The 24,939-nt window shown below is 43.8% G+C and overlaps 1 pseudogene; it reads left to right on the top strand.

Annotated features, from left to right (window-relative positions):
* Nucleotides 1-8,058: 8,058 nt before the first annotated feature.
* Nucleotides 8,059-23,855, top strand: LOC109899699 (nuclear valosin-containing protein-like; annotated as a pseudogene).
* Nucleotides 23,856-24,939: the final 1,084 nt, after the last annotated feature.

Below are 24,939 nucleotides of genomic sequence, written 5' to 3'. Positions count from 1 at the left end.
AAGGTCCATACAGAAATGGTTTGTCGAGATCGGAGAGGAAGAACTTGACTGGCCTGCACAGAGCCCTGACAACTCCCTCGAACACCTTTGGGATGAATTGGAACGGCGACTGCGAGCCCGGCCTAATCGCCCAATATCAGTGCTCAACCTAACTAATGCTCTTGTGGCTGAACGGGAAGCAAGTCCCTGCAGCAATGTTCCAACATCTAGTGGAAAACCTTCCCAGAAGAGTGGAGGCTGTTATAGCAGGGGACCAACTCCATATTATTGCCTGTGAGTTTGGAATGAGATGTTTGACGAGCAGGTGTTCACATACTTTTGTTCATGTTGTGTAATTACCACAAAATGACTTTGCTTGTTTTGAAAAAGGTTCTGAGTTATCATGTCTATAAGGGATATTACGACAATAACAACTTCACTTCTACTACGACATACTTTTTTGTATTTGGGACACATTCCAACAAGACTTTATATTATTTCTGTCAAATGATTGTCAACAATATTGATGACACTATTATCAACATTAACTGGTCTACTTGAGAAAAGTGTGTTCTCACTTGATTGTACGTTTTTCATCGATTTTCATACTGTCTAATGTATTGTTTATGTAGAGCATTTTCTAGCATTGTTTAATTAGCCATTCTGTGCCAATTTTATTTTATTTGTTGATGTGGCAAATGTATACACATTTTTATGTACTGTATAAAACTACAGATTTTCAGCACCTACTATTCAGTTTAGAATTGTCAGATTGTTATTGAAGGTTACCACAGAAAACTCTCATTCAATGCTTTCCTGAAACCAATCATACGGCAGTGTTTTTACTCCTTGTGTATTTTTTGAAACAATGCAATGTACCGTCTCTAGCCCTGTTACCTGCTGACAGTCTTTGTTTGAGGGAAAAGTAAAGCCAACACATATTCTGAGGCCAAAAAAAACTGTCACTGCAGTCCAATATCAGATCCATTATTAGAGAGGCAGAATTCACCAACTAATCAAACTTGAATACTGGATTTATGTATATAATATGAATGCACCCCTGGCTGAAGCTGAAGCGCGGCTGGGTCATGCAGCAAGACAATGATTCAAAACACACAATCAAGTCTACATGAAAATGGTTAAAAAGCAATAAAAAATATGAAACTTCATAGGCTACATCCAAATATATACATTACCTCGGTCAAAATTACCATTTTTATTTATGTGTTAAACGCATTACCTTGACGGATTATGTTGGGGGTTATGGTCTTTAAAAACAGTGTATTTTTGAACAAAGGAAAAATAAAGAAAAATAAGTGATGATAATATAATGTATTTATAGAAGTTTTACATTATTCCTATGAACCATCTGCTGTTAGTAGCCTACTCATTTCCCATATCTTTTCATATTTCACTTTTATGTATAAATCTGCTCTATACTGTGCTTCAATGTTGTCCTGTTCCATCTTGTCGACCATGTGCTATGGGTTGATTTGCCAAATCTGTCTTCTCTCTCTATCCCTGCTTAGACCTATGTGTGTTGTATCTTCACTGGGGGGCACCATGTCTTAAAGATAAACCCCTGGAGTGCTAAGAATTCTGTTTCTCCATATGTGACATGTAAACTATCGACCTTTACACTGTAAACGGCCAAATAAAGAAACGACTCCTGTTTATCAGACTGGAGTACCAGTATTTTTTTAACATGTTGAACCAGTGGGATGTAGAGAGGGAAGATGGGGTGTCCACAACAGGATGTCTCCCACAGAAAGCAGATACAGTTCATTTAGATCTAATTTAGAAAGAGGAAGCAACATCTGGGAAAATGCCTTTCATGTTCTATTAAAATGTCTGAATTCACTGTCATCTGAAGTGAAATGGGAAATGTAAAATGTGTGTTATCAGACACCACCCCCTAGTGGTGGCCAAATGGCACAGATCTACAATTTATCATTGTAAATCAAACATGCCAAGTGAAATGGAAGCTCGTTCCCGCCACGAAAAAAATGAACCTGACTACCAGTTATGAGATAGTAAGTCGGAATTATGAGTCTTTGTTATCAGATATGTAAGTCATATATAAATTCATGTCATAATGAGATACTAAGTCAATTATGAGATAGTAAGTAACTTTTTCATACAAATAACTTACTATCTCATAAATGACTCATTATGAGATACAGTCCTGTAAAAAGTATTTGCCCACTTTCTGAATCTCTACTTTTGCATATATTTTTAACGGAATGTTATCAGATCTTAAACCAAACCTAATATTAGATAAAGAGAACCTGAGTTTACAAATAACCAAAAAAAAGATCTACTTCTTTTATTTATATAACTAACAAAGTTATGCAACACCCAATTCCCCTGTGTGATAATGTAATTGCCTCCTTACGCTGAACAAGTGGTTGTGGCACCTTTAGCTGCAATGACTGCAACCAAATGCTTTCTGTAGTTGTTGATCAGTCTCTCACATCGCTGTTGGGGAATTTTGGCTCACTCTTGCATGCAGAACTGCTTTAACTCAGCGACATTTGTGGATTGTTAAGCATGAACTGCACGTTTTAAGTCCTGCCACAACATTTACTAGGCCATTACAACAACAACAAGTAATGTAGACTTGATTGTGTGTTTTGAATCATTGTCTTGCTGCATGACCCAGCTGCGCTTCAGCTTCAGCCAGGGGTGCAACTTTGGCTTTAGAAGTGGGGGGGACATCAAAGCCTACCTCGGAGGCGTCCGCATGGTCCTAAAGCACACCATTGCCTCGTATTGTTTCACATTCCAATGATAAAAGTGCAATTTCAGAATGTCCCCCCCCGTCCTCAGTGAAAGTTGCGCCCCTGGCTTTAGCTTACAGACAAATGGCCTGACATTCTCCTGTAGAATTCTCTGATACAGAGCAGAATTCATGGTTCCTCCTATTAAGCCGTCCAGGTCCTGAGGCAGCAACGCATCCCCAAACCATCAAACTACCACCACCATGCTTGACTGTTGGTAAGAGGTTCTTACTGTGGAATGTAGTGTTAGGTTTTCGCAGGACATAATAGGACCCATCTCATCCAAAAAGTTGATTCAAGTTTGCCAAGAAGCACCTGGATAATCATCAAGACCCTTGGAAGAATGTTATTTGGGCAGATGACATTGGTCCCATTATGCCTGGCTTACTATCTCATAACGCGTAGTCAGTTTATTTATTAGTTTAGCTTCCATTATATGAGAATAGGATAGCTGCCCAGATTACTTCAGTGACTTCCCACAGACAGTACCTCAGAATCCGAATCACCTTTTCTCACCAAGTACATTTACACATACTCAGAATTGTACTTGGTGATATGGCTGCTAGTGATAGACAGCATTTAGAGGCAGAATACAGAGTTTAAACAAAGGTTACATACATTATATACAACTAGGTAGAGTGAGCATAGTGCTGTAAGAGAATCAGCGGATATACAAATGTACAGTGGGTGTACAGTTGCTATACAGTGAATGTACAAATTTACAGTATCAGTATGAATATATTTAAATGCAGAGAAATGTGCATTGCAGTATAGTGCAGTTATTTTGTGTACAGTTCAGAGATGGCTTGATGCGGTGTGCAGCATAAAAGTTCCTAGTCCTTTAGTCTTTATGGGCCAGATAGCCAGTTGGTGAGGGCCACAGCCTCTGGGAAGAAACTTTTCAGGTGGCGGGAGGTTTTGGTAATGAGTGACCTGAACCGCTTGCCAGAGGTGAATTTTTGGAGGAGGGGTTTTGGAGGAGGGATCAGTGATAATCTTTCCTGCGCACTTCCTTGCCCTGGAGTCGTGCAGGACTACGATTGAGGCTGGTGGCAGCCCTCTCTGCAGACAGGACAATGCGTTGCAGTTTGCCCTTGCAGCGGGAAGACCCAAACCAGATGGTGATGGAGGACGTGAGGATGGACTCAACAATTGATGCGTAAAACCGGATCAGAATTGACTGGGAGATTGAGTTTTTTCAGCTGCAGCAAGTAGTGCATCCGCTGGTGTGCCTTTTTGTTGACTGTTGTGATGTTGTCCTCCCACTTCAGGTTGTGGGAGATGATGGTCCTCAGGAATTTGAATGATTCCGCAGTGTTAGCAGCTGAGTTATCAATCTCGAGGTGGAAATATTTGTCTGTGTTAAACTGGAACTCAATAACCTGAGTTCCAGGTTATTGCGACTGCACCAGGCCACTAGCTGGTCAACCTCCCTACGGTACATGGACCGACCAGAGTGGTGTCATCTGCAAACTTGAGTAGTTTGACAGATGCATTGTTGGAGGTTCAGTTCAATCTTGGTTTCATCAGACCATAGAGTCTGGTTTCTCATGGTCTGAGAGTCCAAGCGGGCTGTCACTTGCCTTTTACTGAGGAGTGGCTTCCGTCTGGCCAACTCTACCAGAAATGGCTGATTGGTGGAGGCTGCAGAGATGGTTGTCCTTCTGGAAGGTTCTCCCATCTCTACAGAGGAACTCTGGCGCTCTGTTTGCTGATGTCAACGTTGTGAACAGAGTGCCCCATGATGGCAGTGGGGTTATGGTATGGGCAGGCATAAGCTAAGGATAACCAAGACAATTGTATTTTATCAATGGCAATATGAATGCACAGAAATACTGTAACGAGATCCTGAGGCCCATTTTTCATTTAAGGTATCTGTGACCAACAGATGCATATCTGTATTCCCAGTCATGTGAAATCCATAGATTAGGCCCTAATGCACTTATTTCATTTGACTGATTTTCTCATATGAACTCAGTAAAATCTTAGAAATTGTTGCATGTTGCATTTATATTTTTGGTCAGTATATTTAGCAGTCTTATGGCTTGGGGGTAGAAGCTGTTCATGAGCCTTTTGCCCCAGACTTAGCACTCCGGTACTGTTTGCCATGTGGTAGCAGAGAGAACAGTCTATGACCTGGGTGACTGGAGTCTTTGAGGGCCTTCCTCTGACACTGCGCGTATAGAGGTGTACTTGGCTTTTGCACTACCCTCTGTAGTGCCTTGCAGTCAGATGCCAAGCAGTTGCCATACCAAGCGGTGATGCAGCCAATCAGGATGCTCTCAGTGGTGCAGTTGTTTCACCTTTTGAGGATCTGAGGGCCCATGCCAAATCTTTTCAGCTTCCTGAGGGGGAAGAGGCATTGTCGAGCCCTCTTCATGATTGTGTTGTGTTTGGACATGATCGGTCCTTAGCGATGTGGACATCGAGGAATTTAAAGCACTCAACCCGCTCCACTACAGCCTCATTGATGTGAATGGGGGCGTGTTCAGCCAACCATTTCCTGTAGTCCAGAATAAGCTCCTTTGTCTTGCCCACGTTGAGGGAGAGGTTGTTGTCCTGGCATAACACTGCCAGGTCTTTGACCTCCTCCCTATAGACGGTCTCATCGTCATTGGTGATCAGGCCCACCATCATTGTGTCATCAGCAAATTCGATGATGGTGTTGGAGTTTTGCGCAGCCATACAGTCGTGGGTGAACAGGGAGTACAGGTGGGACCTCCCCTCACCACCATGGGGCGGCCCCTCAGGAAGTCCAGGATCCAGTTGCAGAAGGATGTGTTTAGTCCCAGGGTCCTTAGCTTAGTGATAAGCTTCATGGACACTATGGTGTTGAATGCTGAGCTGTAGTCAATGAACAGCATTCTCGCATAGGTGTTCCCTTTGCCCAGGTAGGAAAGGGCAGTGTGGAGTGCGATTGTGATTGCATCATCTGTGCATCTGTTGGGGCGGTATGCGAATTGGAGTGGGTCTAGGGTATCCGGGAGGATGCTGGTGATGTGAGCCATGACCAGCCTTTCAAAGCACTTCATGGCTACCGAAGTGAGTACAATGGGGCGGTAATCATTTAGACAGGTTACCTTCGCTTCCTTGGTCACCGGAACTATGGTGGTCTGCTTGAAACATGTAGGTATTACAGACTCGGTAAGGGAGAGGTTGAAAATGTCAGTGAAGTCACTTGCCAGTTGGTTGCGCATGCTTTGAGTACACATCCTGGTAATCCATCTGGCCTTGCGGCTTTGTGAAAGTTGACCTGTTTAAAGGTCTTGCTCACATCGGCCACTGAGGGCGTTATCACACAGTCATCCAGAACAGCTGGTGCTCTCGTGCATGCTTCAGTGTTGCTTGCCTCGAAGCGAGCATAAAAAGGCATTTAGCTCGTCTGGTAAGCTCGCGTCACTGGGCATCTCGGGTTTCCCTTTATAGTCCGTAATAGTTTGAGCCCTGCCACATCCGACGAGCGTCAGAGCTGGTGTAGTATGATTCAGTCTTAATCCTATAATGACACTTTGTTGGTTGATGGTTTGTCCGAGGGCATAGTGGGATTTCTTATAAGTGTCCTACTTCTTGAAATTGGCATCTCTAGCCTTTAGCTCGATGCGGATGTTGCCTGTAATCCATGGCTTCTGGTTGGAATATGTACGACATTGTCGATGCACTTATTGATGAAGCCGATGACTGAGGTGGTATACTCCTCAATGCCATTGGATGAATCCAGGAACATATTCCAGTCTGTGCTAGCAAAACAGTCCTATAGCGTAGCATCTGTGTCATCTGACCACTTTCGTATTGAGCGAGTCCCTGGTACTTCCTGCTTTAGTTTTTGCTTGTAAGCAGGAACCTGGAGGATATAATTATGGTCAGATTTTCCAAATGGAGGGCGGTGGAGAGCTTGTATGCATCTATATGTGTGGAGTAAAGGTGGGCTAGAGTTTTATTATCTCTGGTTGCACATGTGACATGCTGGTGAACATTTGGTAAAACTAATTTCCAGCATCGGTCTGTGGTGGTAAATAGACAGCTACGAATAATATAGATAGTGTGGTCTACAGCTTATCATAAGGTACTCTACCTCAGGTGAGCAATACCTAGAGACTTCTTTAATATTAGACATTGTGCACCAGCTGTTATTGACAAAAAGACACACACCCCCACCCCTCGTCTTACCAGGCGTAGCTTCTCTGTTCTGCCGGTACATGGAAAATCCCGCCATCTCTATATTATCTGTGTCGTCGTTCAGCCACGACTCGGTGAAACATAAGATATTACAGTTCTTAATGCCCCGTTTGTAGGGTAATCGTAGGTCATCAATGTTATTTGCATGTTAGCAAGTAGGACGAATGGCAGTGGAAGTTTACTTACTCGCCTACAGATTCTCGGAAGGCAGCCTGATCTGCGTCCTCTTTTCCTCTGTCTTTTCTTTATGCAAATGACAGGGATTTGGGCCTGTTCCCGGGAGAGCAGTATATGCTTGTCTTTGGACTCGTTAAAGGAAAAAAAGGGGATCTGGAAAGATACAAATGTAAAAAGCATGTCAAACAATTTTATATGTGAGAATTGTCAGAACAATCTGAGATACAAAAAATATTTTCTACCTACGCTGACGTGGAATCACCCCCTAGTTCACAACCTCATTCAATTGTAGCTGCTTGCAATGGACAGGAATCTAAACAGCTTTTACTTGTATATCAGTGGGAACTTGACTGCTGGTCAATAATTCCTCAGATGCCTTGCAGCCAATAAGCCAGTCCCTGACTTCCTCAAAGGACTCAACCTGTCGGACACAGGGAAGGCAGTCAAGGCACCAGGTGTACCAGAAGACCTGGGCTGGTAGAGGCAAAGTCTCCAGAGTAAATCTCGTAGTCCAGCAAAGGAAAGCAAGAGCCGAGCAAAGAGCAAGGTGAGAAGCAAGAGCCGTCCGCGCAGCAGAAGTCGTACCCGAGGAAAAAGCCAGGCAAGAAGCAAAAGCAGACCACGGAGCAGGAGTCACAGTCGTGGAAAGAGCCAGGTCAGAAGCAAAAGCAAGGCTCGTAGTAGCAGCCAAAGCCGAGGGAAAAGTCAGACAAGGAGCAAAAGTAGAGCAAGGAGTAGGAGTCACAGCCGTGGAAAGAGTCAGGGCTGAGTGGAACATCACCCAGATCACAGGGACAAAAGGAGCCCCAGTCGGAGCTGTAGCAGCAGCAGCATCAATAGTCACACCTCTTCTTACAATGACCTGCTCCAGTACCTCAAACTGGAGGACAGTATGCCTTCCATCAAGAATGTCATTCTCACAATCCAGATATAGTATGAGAACGACATGTCATCATGGGGTATGGTAAGTTAATGAATGTTCTACAGACCTTGTGAGATCCATTTTGCTGTAAAACTATCAATTATATCTGCAGTGAAGAAGGCTAGGCAATCTAACAAATGTAAAATAAATTCTCACAATACAACTCATTGTCTTTTCTATTTGTTCCATAGGCCAATAACTTCAGCAGAGAAATCCAGAGCAGCAGTATTCCAGGTTGGCCAGTCTCGGCCAGAAGACAGGAATTTCTTCAAGTTCCGGATGGGCCTAATCCAGTCAGTGGACAGGAAGTTTCCCAGATGAGACAGCAGGAAACTGACAGCAATCTCCTCCCCCACAAGAGAGTGGGCTGTGATTTCGTCTGGCTGCAGGATACTAGGGAGGTCTCGCCTGTTCAGAAACTGCAGGAGGTTGAGGATGAGGAGGACTTTCTTTATGGGAATGAGGATAACCAGGCAAAACAACACCCTGCCACCCTGCCTTTTGCACAGTCCACAACTATTACCCAGCAAAGCTCTGCAGAGGTCTCACCGGCAGGCCCTCCTTACTATCAAAGCATGCCTCTGTTCGGGAACCATGGTGAAATCCAGGACTTCAAGATGCCTCTTCCACTGGTCCAGTTCAGTGTGAGGCCTGAATCTAGGGTTCAGCCTGTCCCTCCTGCTCCTGATGTGAAACCTGCCCCTACTGTGAAGGACTATGAGAAGATCAAGACCATGCTGAAAACCATTGGGCTGAATCTGGGCACGGCGGAGATCAGTAACTTGATGATCAAGCTGCAGCAGCAGATGGATGAGAAGATGACGGAGCAGAAGGATGAGAAGATGCCGGAGCAGAAGCAGGAGGAGAAACTGCCGTTACCAGCACCAATGCTGCCTCTTCCTCTTGTAGCTGGGGAATCACAGGAGCCCAGACTGGCCTCGCCAGCACTTGGAACAGCACCAATACGACAAGCACTGAAGTCTTTACAGTCCATTATTAAAAGGTGAGAGCAGTCTATATACAACACATTCACTCTTACAGGAAACATGTGAATCTATATTACTTATCTGACTAATTGCATTTCACTTGCTTTCTTAGCAACAAGGGAGAAAAGTGCAGAGTGTGATCCACATGATAGCAACCATTCCCAGAGGAATTCAGGCAAACAAAAGGTCTGGCAGTATCATTCCAATCACACTCTTTTCTCTGAGATAAAACTAATTCTTGCTGATGATAATTACTCCTGATGTACAGTACCAGTCAAAAGTTTGGATACACCAATAATTCCAGTTTTTTTATTTATTTGTACATAGTAGAATAATAGTGAAGACATCAACACTGTGAAATAACACATGGCATCATGTAGTAACCAAAGAAAGTGTTAAACAAATCAAATGCATTTTATATTTCAGATTCTTTAAAGTAGTGACCCTTTGGCTTGATGACAGCTTTGCACACTCTTGGCATTCTCTCAACCAGTTTCATGAGGAATGCTTTTCCAACAGTCTTGAAGGAGTTCCCACATACGCTGAGCACTTGTTGGCTGCTTTTCCTTCACTCTGCTGTCCAACTCATCCCAAACCATCTCAATTAGGTTGAGGTCGGTGATTGTGGAGACCAGGTCATCTGATGCAGCGCTTCATCACTCTCCTTGGTCAATTGCCCTTACACAGCCTGGAGGTGAGTTTTGGGTGCTTGTCTTGTTGAAAAACAAATGATAGTCCCACTAAGCGCAAATGAGATGGGATGGCATATCGCTGTAGAATGCTGTGGTAACCAAGCTGGTTAAGTGTGCCTTGAATTCTAAATAAATCACCGTGCTTCTACACCTGCATTGCTTGCTGTTTGGGGTTTTAGGCTGGGTTTCTGTACAGCACTTTGAGATATCAGCTGATGTACGAAGGGCTATATAAATAAATTTGATTTGAATCACCCGACAGTCTCACCAGGAAAGCACCAGCACACCACCTCCTCCATGCTTCATGGTGCGAGCCACACATGCGAAGATATTCCCATCACCTACTCTGCATCTCACAAAGACACAGCGGTTGGAACCAAAAATCCCAAATTTGGACATCAGACCAAAGGACAGATTTCCACCGGTCTAATGTCCATTGCTCGTGTTTCTTGGCCCAAGCAAGTCTCCTCTTCTTATTGGTGTCCGTTAGTAGCAATTCGACCATGAATGCCTGATTCACGCAGTCTCCTCTGAACAGTTGATGTTGAGATGTCTGTTACTTGAACTCTGTGAAGTGTTTATTTGGGCTGCAATCTGAGGTGCAGTTAACTCTAATGAACTTATCCTCTGCAGCAGAGGTAACTCTGGGTCTTCCTTTCCTGTGGTGGTCCTCATGAGAGCCAGTTTCATCATAGTGCTTGAGAGTTTTTGCAACCGCATTTGAAGAAACTTGAAATTTTCCAGATTGACTGACCTTCATGTCTTAAAGTAATGATGGACTGTCATTTCTCTTCTTGACATTTTATGGACTTGGTCTTTTACCAAATAAGGCTATCTTCTGTTTACCACCCCAATAAGGCTATCTTCTGTTTACCACCCCTACCTTGTCACAACACAACTGATTGGCTCAAACGCATTAAGAAGAAAATAAATTCCACAAATTAACAAGGCACACCTGTTAATTGAAATGCATTCCAGTTGCCTACCTCATGAAGCTGGTTGAGAGAATTCCAACGGTGTGCAAAGCTCCCATCAACAAAGGGTGTCTACTCTGAAGAATCTGAAATATAAAATATATTTTGATTTGTTTAACACAATTCCATACGTGTTATTTCATAGTTTGTGTACAAATAAAGAAAAGCCGTTAGGTGTGTCCAAACTTTTGACTGGTACTGTATGTTGTGGTGTGTAAACTGTAAAAAACTGCATTTTAATATTCTGATGAAATGGGTCTGTCTAGAGCAAAGATGACCAGGTGAGTCAGAGGAGATCGAGACAGGACCAAATTAAAAGGAAAGAGACTCTTGTGAAGGAACTAGAGGATTTGCTAAAGCAGGATGGTACAATATTATTCATTATAGACCCATCTTTTCTGTCTACATAATTTAAGCATTATTTGTTATTATTTATCATTACTTGCTAATAGAATGACTCTTAAATGCCTTTTCATTCATATATTTTTCTTTATAGTTTAGCTTTTTAATTCCTGTCATCAGGTTCTACTGCCAGAAGTGTGAGGAGTTCTTTGAAGACATGACCACTGCTGAGAGCCACGCAGCAACCCACCAGTGGAATGAGATTAGCATGGCAAGTACTTTTATTAAACCTTTATTTAACTAGCAGCTATAAAAAAATCTAAATAAATAAAGTTGAAGTTGGAAGTTTACATACACGTTAGCCAAATACATTATTTTAAGAATGTGAAATGTCAGCATAATAGTAGAGAGAATGATTTATTTCAGCTTTTATTTCTTTCATCACATTCCCAGTGGGTCAGAAGTTTACATACACTCAATTTGTATTTGGTAGCATTGCCCTTAAATTGTTTAACTTGGGTCAAACGTTTCGGGTAGCCTTCCACAAGCTTCCCAGAATATGTTGGGTGAATTTTGGCCCATTCCTCCTGACAGAGCTGGTGTAACTGACTCAGGTTTGTAGGCCTCCATGCTCGCGCACGCTTTTTCAGTTCTGCCCACAAATTTTCTATAGGATTGAGGTCAGGGCTTTGTAATGGCCACTCCAATACCTTGACTTTGTTATCCTTAAGCCATTCTGTCACAACTTTGGAAGTATGCCTGGGGTCATTGTCCATTTGGAAGACCCGTAGCACTCACTTCCGTCATCATGAAGTGCTTTGAGAGACTAGTCAAGGACCATATCACCTCCACCCTACCTGACACCCTAGACCCACTCCAATTTGCTTACCGCCCAAATAGGTCCACAGACGATGCAATCTCAACCACACTGCACACTGCCCTAACCCATCTGGACAAGAGGAATACCTATGTGAGAATGCTGTTCATCGACTACAGCTCAGCATTTAACACCATAGTACCCTCCAAACTCGTCATCAAGCTCGAGACCCTGGGTCTCGAACCCGCCCTGTGCAACTGGGTACTGGACTTCCTGACGGGCCGCCCCCAGGTGGTGAGGGTAGGTAACAACATCTCCACCCCGCTGATCCTCAACACTGGGGGCCCCACAAGGGTGCGTTCTGAGCCCTCTCCTTTACTCCCTGTTCACCCACGACTGCGTGGCCACGCACACCTCCAACTCAATCATCAAGTTTGCGGACGACACAACAGTGGTAGGCTTTATTACCAACAACGACGAGACGGCCTACAGGGAGGAGTTGAGGGCCCTCGGAGTGTGGTGTCAGGAAAATAACCTCACACTCAACGTCAACAAAACTAAGGAGATGATTGTGGGAACACCCCCCTATCCACATCGATGGAACAGTAGTGGAGAGGGTAGTAAGTTTTAAGTTCCTCGGAGTACACATCACAGACAAACTGAATTGGTCCACCCACACAGACAACATCGTGAAGAAGGCGCAGCAGCGCCTCTTCAACCTCAGGAGGCTGAAGAAATTCGGCTTGTCACCAAAAGCACTCACAAACTTCTACAGATGCACAATCGAGAGCATCCTGTCGGGCTGTATCACCGCCTGGTACGGCAACTGCTCCGCCCACAACCGTAAGGCTCTCCAGAGGGTAGTGAGGTCTGCACAACGCATCACCGGGGGCAAACTACCTGCCCTCCAGGACACCTACACCACCCGATGTCACAGGAAGGCCATAAAGATCATCAAGGACAACAACCACCCGAGCCACTGCCTGTTCACCCCGCTATCATCCAGAAGGCGAGGTCAGTACAGGTGCATCAAAGCTGGGACCGAGAGACTGAAAAACAGCTTCTATCTCAAGGCCATCAGACTGTTAAACAGCCACCACTAACATTGAGTGGCTGCTGCCAACACACTGACTCAACTCCAGCCACTTTAATAATGGGAATTGATGGGAAATGATGTAAAATATATCACTAGCCACTTTAAACAATGCTACCTAATATGTTTACATACCCTACATTATCCTCATATGTATACGTATATACTGTACTCTATATCATCTACTGCATCTTTATGTAATACATGTATCACTAGCCACTTTAACTATGCACTTTGTTTACATACTCATCTCATATGTATATACTGCACTCAATACCATCTACTGTATCTTGCCTATGCCGCTCTGTACCATCACTCATTCATATATCTTTATGTACATATTCTTTATCCCCTTACACTTGTGTCTATAAGGTAGTAGTTTTGGAATTGTTAGCTAGATTACTTGTTGGTTATTACTGCATTGTCGGAACTAGAAGCACAAGCATTTCGCTACACTCGCATTAACATCTGCTAACCATGTGTATGTGACAAATAAAATTGGATTTGATTTGATTTGCAACCAAGCTTGGAAGACCCATTTGCAACTAAGCTTTAACGGCCTGACTGATGTCTTGAGATGTTGCTTCAATATATCCACATAATTTTCCTACCTCATGATGCCATCTATTTTGTGAAGTGCACCAGTCCTTCCTGCAGCAAAGCACCCCCACAACATGATGCTGCCACCCCCATGCTTTACGGTTGGGATGGTGTTCTTCGGCTTGGAAGCCCCCCTTTTTCCTCCAAACATAACGATGGTCATTATGGCCAAACAGTTCTAAAGGAGGGTCAGTTTTATCAACTTTTCTCCAATACTATAGAGCCATTACCATGTCGATCAACGCTTGAATAGAAACCTAGTTCACACCCCCAATTTTGACATCAACACAGTCGCTACAGTCCCATTAGTTTTCTTTGTAGCCTCGTTTGAATGTTGCGGTTGCGCACATATGGAATGGGGTGAGTTTACATTAGCTAGCTTACGTGTAATAACGCTTCACTATGCAGTTATCAAATGTGGCAGGACAAGGTGGCTTCGGCAGAGTGGACAACCGACTCAATCAGAAAGTTGAGCAGGTAAAGACAATTTTGGACTAGGTATCCACGGTAACAGCTAGCTACAAAATTAACAGTAATAATGGTTTGTTACTGTATTGAATCTGTTAAATTTTGTTTGCTAGTATTTGAGTAACCAGAGTGGAAAATATGTTGACATTTCTTCAATGGCAGAAGACCTTCAGAGATTCCACAGGTGAGGTTTATTTGACATAATTTCCCCCTGTGCTCTTTCCACAGCTTTGCCTTTCTGAACACCTTCGGGGTTTATGCACATAAATAAAAGGTTAAATAAAATAAATAACTAGGCTTAATATTGTATCCTCAGAATGGACTATGGCAGGCAAAACAAGACTGCATTCACGATTCAGGTGGAAAAAGGTCAGCAAAAACATTTTCTTCATACAGATAACCAATCTATTATTTGACTTGGGAAGCCATTTTTGATAGTTTAATATTGCCACTGACGATCACAATGTTCTCTTGCCTTTTGGCGAAAGTATGTTAGCCTGTCTCTCCGAGAGAAAACCAGATATTATTATTCTCGCTTCCTTTTCCCTTCTAGTCCATGGAGTGATATGCGATGAATCTGGACTGACAGATCTGGAGAACAAGCACTTAGCCAAGAGAGCCAAACACAGTCAGAAGGATGCTGGGTAAGGGTCACACCATCTGCTCATAACCTTTTTGATTTGTCAATGCACCTGAGTGGCGTGACTAAACTGTTCATATTCTGGTCTTTTACAGTGATGGCAGCAGTAACTCGGATGACATGAGGACCTTCCCGAACAACTGGTACATAATCCTCTACTACCTCTTCCCATATAATTAATCTGTCAGGTGTACCATCATTAGCTGTTGCTTATTACCATGTAATATAATAAATGGCAAAGAGCTTCAGGATGATATGCTAATAGACTAAACTTGTTTTTCCTTCTGATTATCCCTTGCCTGACCAGCCCATCAACCTCATGTCCCTGTACAAGAAGGGTAACCCAGAGAGTGGGACTTCTCCCAAGAGGGAACAGTCTGCATCAGACAGCCCTGCCCAGGCTCAGTCCACCCCTCATAGTTGTGGCACCAAGGTGTCTGCAGGGGGGTGGTTCAAAAACAAGGGCAGAGGCCCGGAGCAGGACAGCATCCTTATTGACCTGTGTAAAGAGGAGGCAGCCAGTCCTGCAGGAAATGTATGTCTTACAGCTTCCTATGCTGTTTTTCATCAGTTGTGGATTGCTACATGCCTCTTTGTCTCACAATTTGCTATAACAATTTGAATGCTTCTATTGACTTCACCAGAAGCAAACAAATGTCTCAATGCCTGAGCCTAAGAAGAAATTTAAAAAAGGCCAATTTAAAAAAAAAATCGAAACATCAGAAAGAGGGAGTTTCAAAGCGAAATGCTGGAGACAGAGGCCAGTATCATTAACAAGAAAGGTAAAGGCTGCTTCCCACCTTACTTTGCTGATGTTTAAGAAGTCTAACATTGTAGTCAGTCAAGGATACAAACAATATACAGCAAACAGTTGAACATGTCAAGACATTTTACATTATCACTTGAAGTCAGAATGGTGTGTGTTTTATAAACTATAAGTTGTCCTCTGATTGTTCTAGCGATGACAAAATCCATTGAGCTACAGTATTCTACATTAAAGTTTGAAGATGTTGGCGGCAATGAAGACACATTGGCGGTACACTTGTTACATTGCCATCTTTCTTTTAGTATTTTGTTTGCTTAGCTGTGGAAGCTCATTTAGATGTATCCAGGGTTGTGTTTTGATGCAGTAGAGATGATACCTGAACTTGTCCAATAAGAATGCTCGTATTCATTTCACATTTCAAAGCATTTTGCTACATTGTATTCTACTGAACATGATGACCCAGGCGCCGAATCATAATGGCTTGTAGATTGAATTCCTGTCTGGCTCTTTGTAACTGTAGGAGGTGTGCAAGCTGCTGATCCATATGCGTCACCCAGAGTTGTACCAGCAGCTGGGGGTTGTCCCTCCACGGGGGTTTCTGCTCCATGGCCCCCCTGGCTGTGGAAAGACCCTCCTGGCCCAGGCTGTGGCTGGTGTGATTCTGGATCAAGGTTATTTCAGATGTTTCACCTAGTTGGCTCTGGGATTTGAACCAGCAACCTTTCAGTTACTGGCCCAACGCTCCTATCCGCTTGGCTACCTGCCATTATCATAGTTATTTTTTATTTATGTTAAATTTGGGATTTTTACTTGCAGTTTTGTTTGTTAGTTTTCAGACCTGGTTTGTTAGTTTTTATTTAGTTTAAGTTGTATAAAAATATTTATATTTCGTTTTTATATTATTTAGTGTTAGGGATAGAAAGCAGGCATGGGAGGCTAGGCTAGTCATTTGTGTTGAATCATTTTTGGGGGATGTCACTTCGCAACTGGTTGGCAGTAATACAAGGTGACGGGTCAGGTTATAAGGCTTGATTTTATAATTTTAAACCCATCTCAATGTGACATGGATTTTAAAGGAATAGTCTGTGAGAGAGACTGATGTAAAACAAATATGGTGGAAGTGAAACGGGACCTGTGCTGCTAACAGTGTAGCTTCTTTCCCTGTCACCATACTGGGCTCAAACCTGTGGTCCTCTGCTCGTAGACACACGTGACCGTCCTACTTGACAACATACCAACCGTTTGAGCTATCGAAAAATATCTTAATTCAATAGCTCATCGGCGATATTTCAAGCTAGCTGTGGAGTGCGCCTACGGTACATTCTTAACTCCGTTACATTCACTCCTTTTAAAAACTCACTACACAGCGGGTGACCCCAGCCTTTGAGCTGAGCCCAACAGCCAATTTGGGTCATGGCACCAGTGAAATAAATGGACGTCAGTGTGCTGCTACTCAGTTATTTATTTTAATCATATTATTATCTATCCTGATGCCTAGTCAATTTACCCTGCCTTCATGTACATATCTACCTCAAATACCTACCTCGTACCCCTGCACATTGCTCTGGTGCTGGTACTCGTAGCTCCATTGTGTATTTTATTTTATTCCTCTTGTTACTATTTTAAACTCTGCATTGTTGGGAAGGGCTCGTAAGCAAGCATTTTACGGTAAAGTCTACAACAGTTGTATTAGACTCATGTGACAATTTGATTATCTTGACAACGTACCAACCGTTTGAGCTATCGAAAAATACCTAATCGATAGCTCCTTCGGCAACATTGCAAAGCTAGCTGTGGCGTGAGCTTATGGTACGTTCTTAACTCTGTTACAGAGCAAAACTCTTTCGCCCATGTTTACACCAATCCACTGCTTTTTAACTTTAGTAGAAAAGGCAGAATCTAGTAGGCAACCTACAGACCTTTTTTTGGCTTTCTGTTATCTAGTGATCGCTAGTAATAGGGATGCACAAGCTCGGCCTATTTGAAACATTGCCATCTCCCAGCCACATTTTACCTGCCAGATTCAGTAACTAGACAATCTTCAAAAAGCTTAGGTTTTTGGCTGAAGTTTAGAAAAAATCTAATTGAACATAAATCATGATGGATTTTAGTTAGTTTTGTAGTCAAGTGTAATAGTTTTAGTTTTTCAAACGGGTTTGTTAATGATTTTGTTTTAATTCTTTTTTTGTTTACTATAATAACCTTGGTCTGCATGTTGATTAAACATTTTTCTCACTACTGTGCAAAACCTGTTTTTTGGTAGCTCTTTTTACACATTTCCTGGAAAAATCTGCAAATGATATAGTGGTTTCTAGGTGACTTATTAATTTCCCTCTGCGTTACCAGGAAATGGAGTTGCCCTTGCTGAAGGTGTCTGTGCCAGAGCTGGTGTCTGGGGTGTCAGGGGAGTCTGAGCAGAAGCTGAGAGAGCTGTTTGAGCAGGCTGTGGTAAGTGTCACTCCTAAGTAGGGCTGACACCATTTAGTCGATTGTTTGGTGGATAGGCTTTTGGTCGAGCAGTCGCAAATATACAGTGCATCCGGAAAGTATTCAGACCCCTTGACTTTTTCAAAATGCATTACAGCCTTATTTTAAAATGGATTACATTTTAGTCTACACACAATACCCCATAATAACGAAGCAAAAACAGGTTTAGACATTTTTGCAAATGTATATTAAAAAATATATATATTTTACATAAGTATTCAGACCCTTTACTTAGTACTTTGTTGAAGCACCTCTGGCAGCAATTACTGCCTTGACTCTTCTAGGGTATGACGCTACAAGCTTGGCACACCTGTATTTGGGGAGTTTCTCCCATTCTTCTCTGCAAATCCTCACTGCACAGCTATTTTCAAGTCTCCAGAGATGTTAGATCGGGTTCAAGTCCGGGCTCTGGCTGGGCATCTCAAGGACATCGAGACTTGTCACGAAACCACTCCTGCCTTGTCCTGTTGGAAGGGGAACCGTCTCCCCAGTCTGAGGTCCTGAGCGCTCTGGAGCATGTTTTCATCAATTATCTCTCTGTACTTTTCTCCGTTCATCATTCCCTTGATCCATTCAGGCTAAAGAGTTCAATATTGGTTTCATCAGACCAGAGAATCTGGTTTCTCATGGTCTGAGAGTCTTTAGGTGACTTTGGCAAACTCCAAGCAGGCTGTCATATGCCTTTTACTGAGGAGTGGCTTCTTTCTGGCCACTAGTGTAAAGGCCTGATTGGTGGAGTGCTGCTGAGATGGTTGTCCTTCTGGAAGGTTCTCCCATCTACACGGAGGAACTCTGGAGCTCTGTCAGAATGACCATCGGGTTCTTGGTCACCTCCCTGACCAAGGCCCTTTCCCCCCCGATTGCGCAGCTTAGCTGGGAGGCCAGCTCTAGGAAGAGTTTGGTGGTTCCAAACTTCTTCCATTTTAAGAATGGAGGAGGCCATTGTGTTCTTGGGGACCTTCAATGCTGCAGTTTTTTGTTACCATTCCCCAGATCTGTGCCTCAACACAATCCTGTCTCAGTGCTCTACGGACAATTCCTTCAACCTCATGGCTTGGTTTTTGCTCTGACATGCACTGTCAACTGTGAGACCTTATATATAGACAGGTGTGTGCCTTTCCAAATCATGTCCAATCAATTGAATTTACCACAGGTGGACTCCAAGTTGTAGAAACATCTCAAGGATGATTAATGGAAACAGAATGCACCTGAGCTCAATTTCGAGTCTCAAAGTTCCAACTCTCGGAACCAAGATGTTTTGTTGTTGTTGGGGAAAGCCCTACTCCTGAGACCTTACTGTCAGGCTGCTCCCCAGGTTTTTTTTATTTTATTTCATTTTACAGCTAACTGTGGCTTTTTTTTAAGGACAGCTTGCTCAAACTAACAATTATGGTCCTTTTACCCATGCAGACCAGCTCCCCCTGGATCCTGTTCATTGATGAGATTGATGCCATCACTCCTAAGAGAGGTGGCATCCAAGGACACGGAGAGATGGATTGTTTCTCAGCTGCTCACTTGCATGGATGGTGAGAGATGCTAGTGGAATACATTTGTTGATTTCATAATTTCATTTTGTTGATAGGAATATCTCAGATTTTAGTACTTATGATAAAAATATCAATATGACATTTTGTTGGCAGGCTTGGGAGAGGATCAATTCACGTTCTCTGGTACTTTTGGTTGACGTTCATCGTCCCTTCACTCATCGATATGTTCCTCCAGACCTGAACTCTTTAGCTGTCACAGCCCAGGTAATGGATATTGGTGCCACCAATCAGCCAGGCTCTCTGGACCCAGCGCTGCGCCGGGCTGGACGCTTTGACAAAGAAATCTGTCTGGGGATACCTGACGAAGCAGCTCGTCTCAGGTGAGTGGGCTTGTCTCCTATAATAATAGTGGTGTTGACAAGAATGTGGTTGCTAGCTCTGGTGTTGCAACTGTAAGTCACCGGCCATGTGTTGATTCCTGCTCTCAGAAATCTGAAGACCCTTTGTCGGAAGCTGAAGCTCCCTGAGGACTTTGACTACCAGCAGCTGGCCCGTCTGACCCCTGGGTACGTGGGAGCTGAACTCATGGCGCTGTGCCGCGAGGCCGCCATGAGCGCCGTCGACAGGGTCCTGCTGGAGGACAAGAACCAGGGGCTGGTCCCCAAGGCGGAGGGGAGAGGAGAGTCAGAAGGGCCTCAGGGCGCATGTCCTCTCCCACAGGGCCCAAAGGTCCAGGAGGGAGCAGGTGATGAGAGCTGTCAGGCTTTAGCAGACACAGAAAGCCAGGAGATGACAGACCTAAGCAACGTACCACCGAGAGATGAGCAGCAGCCTCTGGCCACAGAGACAATCTTCAGGGTGATATATTTGACTCCATTAAGTGTAGACTAGTTGTGTTTTTCACCAGGGCAGAATGCTGTACATAGTATGGGATCCACTATTCCCTCTGACCATTAAGGTGATATGTTCACCAGATTCAGTGGTGTGAAAATGTTCCACTTCTGTCTTTACCACCAGGGGGAGCTGTGTCACCTGCTGTCTCTGCTGAAGAGCAGTGAATCTCTGTCTGAGGAACAGATGGCTGGCCTGTGCATCCTCATGTCAGACTTCCAGGGCTCACTGGCCAGCGTGCAGCCCTCTGCCAAGAGTGAAGGCTTCGTCACGGTGCCAGACGTCACCTGGAAGGATGTGGGGGCCCTGCATGACATCCGCAAAGAGCTCACCATGGCCTTCCTGGTGGGTATCGCCTCGATAGGCCTGAAACAAAATATCTAATATGTTGGGCTCAGTGTTAGCCACTGCGCACCAACATATTAAGATTTGGACTTAATTTGAGCCAGGAGTTTTTCTGGTCAGGTCACATGGTCAGGAAAAACTCCTTGCCTCCTCCTTAAAGTATAATTGACCAGTTCCTTTGCTCTTGTAGCATCTAAGTTGGTCAAGTTCAATATCAACCTCTATCGTGGTTAGCTCTTTAAGAAACATTAAACCATCTACTCTAAAAGCATAACACCATACAGCAATTATCCCCACCCTAGAAGGTATTGTCATCAGAACAAAGGAAATATACCTGTTCTGAGCATGTCATTTAGATCAATAGGGATTGACAGTGGGAACTTAACCATATATAATTGGCTTCCTCACCAACAACATGCTAGTTTGACTCAACTGTTATGATTTGAATGAGTAGCAACACAAGGAACCATATGTTCTCTTTGGGTTCATTTAACAACCGCATGATGTCAGTCAATTTACACAGTCAATAGCAGTGTTCACAGAGTTAATGGCACATTGTAAATGGGGCCGGGATGATACCATTATCTATATATTTTTTCCATGGCAAAAATTAAAACAAGAAGCTGTCCGAACTCATTGGTTCTTTATAAACCTGCTGTATGTAAAGTATTGTGTGCTACAGCTTGGAAAATACATTTGACTCTGGATGACAACATAATGGTGTTTGTTTCTAACATTAGGGCTGTTTTCCTAAAGAAGTTAGTGCTTTGTCAGTGTTTTGTCTGCTTGCTACAATACTAACGAGTATAGTGATACTAGTATCATCTCGTCCCTAATTGTAAATGTTATACATACATTAAAATTGTATGACAGGCCTTTTAACTCTATCTAGCTCTAAACACCAGATTCAGACTGGATTGTGGTAGGGTGTATTTCAAATTTTATTTGTCACATGCGGAGACTACAACAGGTGTAGTAGACCTTACAGTGAAATGCTTACTTACAAACCCTTAACCAACAATGTAGTTAAGAGAAATAAGTGTTAAAGTATTTACTAAAATAAACTGAAGTAAAAAATAAATAAGAAAAATAACAAATAATTAAGTAGCAACAATAAAAGAACAGTAGCGAGGCTGTATACAGGGTGCACTGGTACGAGGGCACAGGTTAGTCAAGGTAATTGAGATAATATGTACATGTAGGTAGAGGTAAAGTGACTACGCATGGATAATAAACAGTAGCAGCAGCGTAAAAATGGGGGTGGGGAGACAATGCAAATAGTCCTGGTAGCATGCCAGCATTCATTCAATGTTGTTGACATCAGAAGGAATGCTGTGGTAGTGTGCTGTTTAGATGAATAAGGGCAGTGTGTGTGTAACTTTGTGTGTGTGTCCATAGGCACCTGTGCGTTCTCCTGAGCAGTTCAAAGCTCAGTGCTCCTGCAGGGGTGTTGCTAGCTGGGCCTCCAGGCTGTGGAAAGACCCTGCTGGCCAAGGTACCATTTGCCAGCTGCTAAAATAAGTGGAATGTTGAAGGCTTGTTTTAAGTAATTAATCATTTAAAACAGTATATCATTTTCTCTTATTTCAGGATGTTGCCAATGAGTCTGGACTTAACTTAATCTCTGTCAAGGGGCCAGAGTTGCTGAACATGGTGAGACGTTCAGCTATACAGATTCCTGAAGTGCCTCGACGTCACTCTTTTCCCTGTGACCCTTTGCCCTGTCCAGTAATATTGCCTCTGTGTTGGTAGATCTGCTGAAATGTATATTTGTAACTGAAGTGCCCCACTGAAATCAATAGCATCGCCGTAGCTCTCGAAAGCGTTCTCACAGAGAGCAGGCTTAATTGATCCAACAGCCTTTTTCTTAACCTTTATTTAACTAGGCAAGTCGGTTAAGAACAAATTCTTATTTTCAATGACGGCCTAGGAACAGTAGGTTAAGTGCCTGTTCAGGGGCAGAACGACATATTTGTACCTTGCAAGTTCAAACCTCCGAGCTGACAACCTTCCGGTTACTAGTCCAACGCTCTAACCACTAGGCTACCCTGCCGCCCCAAAAAAAGTATTGTGCATTATTTACTTGTAGAGGGCTCCCGTTACCTGTAGTTACAGACATCAATAACCTTAATTGGCATTACATCAGATACCTCCCAGTGTGAAAGGTAAGATTCCTAACTCATGCCCACTGACTTTATATAATGTGAAGTAAAACACAAAGGATCCTGGGGACCTGAATTATTATCTTTGCATTATGTAGCTAAGACATTTTTGTGTGTCTTTTATTCAAGCTGTGCGTTTCGACATGAGTTAGACATCGTTGTGTCTCTTGTACCTCCGTAGGTCGGAGAGAGCGAGCGATGAGATTGACTCACTGTGCCCCTGCCGCTCCGGGCATGCGGTGAGAGGGGCCAATAATCCGCAATCCGATGGTCACCATCGTGTGAATGGAGGTGGATGAGAATAGTATTGTTGACATGTGGGTGATGGTGGCGGTGTGTCCTCAGTCTGGAGCCAGTGTCCGTGTGGTCAACCAGCTGCTTACTAAGATGGACAGACTGGAGGCCAGGCGGCAGGTCTTCATTATGGCAGCTACCAACAGACCAGGAGGACGTCTGGCATAATTTCACTCCCTAACTGACATAGATATTCACAAAGATTATTATTCAGTGTTTTGGGGTATGATTATATTGACACATGTACAGTTTTGTATACTAATCTGAGACCAGGCCGTCTGGACAAGACCCTGTATGTGGGCCTCCCACCTCCGTCAGACCGACACGCCATCTTACTCATCATCACCAGGGTAACGTGGAATGCCATGGATGGAACTCATGATGTAAATGGTCCATGACCCTCTCATAATGTTTGTTGCTGGGAGAAGGGTTGTTTCGTGATTACTGTGTCTGTCATAGGGGGGGAAGCAAACCTCATCTGGAGCAGGACGTGAGTCTGGAAGAAATTGCCCGTGACGTGCACAGTGACTGCTTCGCATGAGTGTCCCAGAGAAGGAAGGAGGGAGCAAAATGCATCTAAACCTGTCTGTCTGCTCCCTCGGGAGAAATAAAACCCTTAGAACACCCTGATGATTTTGTTACAGATGTTCACGCCGCCTTCCTCAACACAGTGGCTATAATAACACAGTGGATATGTGTGAGTGTATGTGTAATGTGTGTCTGTGTTCCATGCAGTGGGGCAGACCTGTCTCAGACCTGACCTGTTGGTGAGGGAAGCCTCTGTCAATGCTCTGAGAGCCTACCTCCTGACTCAACCCAACCCATCTTATACAGGTAATACTGGCCTAAAGACATCTAGGTCCTCTCTGCCTCTTTACTCTTTTTATTGTTTTATGGAACACTGCAAACTTGGTTTACTGCTCACATGCATTTCCCCATGTCTGCCATTTAGAAAGCTGGATTTCTGTTTACAATGCTTTCTAAGGCAAGATAAGTACCGTAGCCAAGGTCATAGCAATTGTACAGTATCCTCCACCAGGGATTTGCGCTATTAGCCTCAAGGTCACCAGTCCACTTCCTCTCTGTCCGAGTCTGTACTTATTAACCCCTCAGGTCATAGCTACTCCAACGGCCCTGTGGCCGACATCAGGGTCAGCAAGAAGAACTTTGAGGACACCTTCAAGAAAGTATGGCCGTCTGTGTCTAAAAAGGTGAGATGCATTGGGACATGGACATATGAATGACTGCACAGACATGCAAGGGGAAGAAATGGCACAGCAGCCATTTTGGGAGGGGGTGTGGATGACCACACACCCTACCAGTCAAATCTCCTGCACTGTCGTCATCATTTATCCAGTGAGTGACTCGAATCCAAATCGATTAGACAAGTAGTTATGTCCCCAGTGAGTGTGTTTCTGGTAATGGCTTGTTGAGTTGCCTCGGTCATCCCTAGGATCAGCATTCCTAAATGTGGTCATTAACAATGGAGGGGGTCAGCACATTATTCCCACACAGTCTCAGGGGGTTTGTGGACTCTGGGGAACTAACTGTTGCGTAATTACTATTTCCATCCCAATTTGCATACAGATGTACATCTATGTTTTGCCCTATTTTCTCCCCAATTTCGTGGTTTCTAATTGGTAGTCTTGTCTCATTACTGCAACTCTCATACGGACACGGGAGAAGCGGCATACTCCGAAACACGACCCAACCGAGCCGCACTGCCCACTTAACCCGGAAGCCAGCCGCACCAATGTGTTGGAGGAAACACCGTACGCCTGGCAACCGCACACCTGGCAGCATGCCCTGCACCCGGCCCGCCACAGGAGTCACTAGTGTGCGACAGGACAAGGACATCCCT

Source organism: Oncorhynchus kisutch, linkage group LG11 (genome assembly GCF_002021735.2).
Source record: "Oncorhynchus kisutch isolate 150728-3 linkage group LG11, Okis_V2, whole genome shotgun sequence".
NCBI classification, from domain to species: Eukaryota; Metazoa; Chordata; class Actinopteri; order Salmoniformes; family Salmonidae; genus Oncorhynchus; species Oncorhynchus kisutch.
Note: the sequence above shows the minus strand (reverse complement) of the source record. Positions and strands in the feature narration are given on the sequence as shown.